General features: G+C 44.7%; 1 pseudogene; it reads right to left on the reverse strand.

Annotated features, from left to right (window-relative positions):
* Positions 1–606: 606 nt before the first annotated feature.
* Positions 607–734, reverse strand: LOC112550052 (annotated as a pseudogene).
* Positions 735–2,224: the final 1,490 nt, after the last annotated feature.

Raw genomic sequence — 2,224 nt, forward strand, 5'->3', positions numbered from 1 at the left:
GGTTTGTATGTGCCTTCTTTATAGGTGTAGAACATCTCTTCAGAGGTGTACCAACATCTCCCTATTCCTATAACTGGGGCAATTATTTGCCCCAAAGTGGGGGGGGCAATAGAACAGTTCCCACACTTTAGGGGGTGACTCAGAGTTGATCACAGCTGCAGTCTGGTTGTCCACTGGGTGAAAGAGCTGTGCCCCTGATTCACAGCAGGGATGTCCACATTTTGTCTAGTTAAGTACCACTTTGGCAACAGGTCAGGAGTCCAAATGCTTCATAGAATTTCAATGAAATAGAGAAGGTTGTTGTCACCTCCATCTTTAATATCAGAGTTATTCAAATATAAGACAAGTTTTTCCCCCCAGTCAGCATAGGGGAAAAAGCTACTTGTCTTACATTCACATACAAGGAAACCTCATTAAATGCATTGTCTATCATTAAAATGCTGCCAAAAGCAGTATGTGCTCAGTAATGGAAACCAACTATGAAGTTGATTAAATGTAGCCAGCACAGAGCATGATTATAAAATGCATGGCTCATATTGGGCAAACATACTGATGGGAAGTTTTTTTGGCTCTTAAAATACCCCAGCAGGTGTTCCCTCCACAGGGAACTGGTAACAAGCCTGGAGGTACTGCAATACCAGGCCAGAACTGGGAGGGGCAGAACCAGCCCTGACACACTTCCCTTGGTTCCAGAAATGTCACATTTGATCTTAGCCAAAAGGCTGAGATGCTGAACCTTTCTTTGTCTGTGTGGCCCTTAAAATAAACAGACAGTAGTTCTCCCAGGAGGGAATGAATACCAGGCAGGCACTCAAAGAGACACGAGGTCTGACACCTTCCCTTGATGCCAAAAATGTTGATGGGACCTACATTTTTTTTTGTAAAGAAATTTTTCATGTTCCCAGCCAAATCAAGTCCAAATCTATGAGTCAGCCCAGAACCATAAATGGCCCTAGAACTGGCAAACATCCTCCACCCCCACCAGGGGCCTCAGATATTTCCAAAATATTTTGGCAGGCATCCTACATGCAAGCCCAAGCCCAGAGGCTTGGGGTTCAGATGCCCCCAAATTTCACCTACCCTCAGCTGTATGGCTGCAGGAGCAAGCTAGGGAGGAGTCTTGCATTTCCATAAAATGGGCATTAAGCCCCAATACCTCGGCAAGTACTAAATCATGCCAGAAAAACTGTTATCCCTGGGAGGGCTTAAGGAAAATTGCCTTCTTGGCCCCAGATACACGGTGTTTCCCCTGCCACCCTACCACAGAGATAGGTTAGTAGAGCCCATCTGAATAAAATAAATATTAGTGCCTATTGTGTTCAGTCCCCCTCAGCACCAACTCTTTTTCAGGTCATGGAGAGCCTCTGTATTGCATCCATTTCTTCTCCATTTCCAGTGATTCCTGTTTCTTCACCAGTCTTAAATGTCTGACAAACATCACCAAACAGGACCCCAAACAGTTCACTCAGAACCCCTTTGTTGCTCCCTCTCTCAGCCTGTCACACATGATTAGTATGGTCCTGTCCTCCATGAGGTGGAGCTGGACCAGGTTGGCCTGCACCGTGTGTATATATACATTTTTGGAGCATCCCAGAACTTGGGACAAGAATGCCTGGTTCTAGACATGAGTAGGGGCTAATTAGCACATGGATCCGTTGTGGGGGGATCTGGAATACACACACACACTGAGCAGTGTTGAGCTATGGGATCACCATGGCTTGAAATACTGTTAACTAGTGGGGCCCGGCCCAATGAACTATATGGTAAATCATGAGCCCTTTGGCTTTGGACTAATCTCATGCATAGTTTGTAATATATGGAAGTGAGTACAAAAGTGCCACTTAAAAATGTACTTATGGAATATGTGTGCTAAAAAGTGTAGTGTTTTTAAAAAAAAGGTAAAATGCATCAATTTTGGATGAACTAAATTACTACAGGCATGTTTATTTCGAAGCCAGTGCTTTCAAATTTACCCCTCACTTCCATGTGCTCAGGCAGAGCAGGGTCTGAAGGAAGGGGCAGATGGGGAAGGGGCTACAGAAGGAAAAAGTTGGGGGAGGGGGCAGAGGGCAAAGGAGCTATCTGACTCTGATTTATGTTCCCTGCTCTAGCAGTGGGAGGTGGACAAATTCAAGGCAAACCTTCAAAAATTGGATTCAATACCTGGAAAAGTATAACCAGTTTTATAATTGGGGTAGTCATTAGGGCTGTGTGAAGCTTTGGT

This window comes from Alligator sinensis, unplaced genomic scaffold (genome assembly GCF_000455745.1).
Source record: "Alligator sinensis unplaced genomic scaffold, ASM45574v1 scaffold140_1, whole genome shotgun sequence".
Classification (NCBI taxonomy): Eukaryota; Metazoa; Chordata; order Crocodylia; family Alligatoridae; genus Alligator; species Alligator sinensis.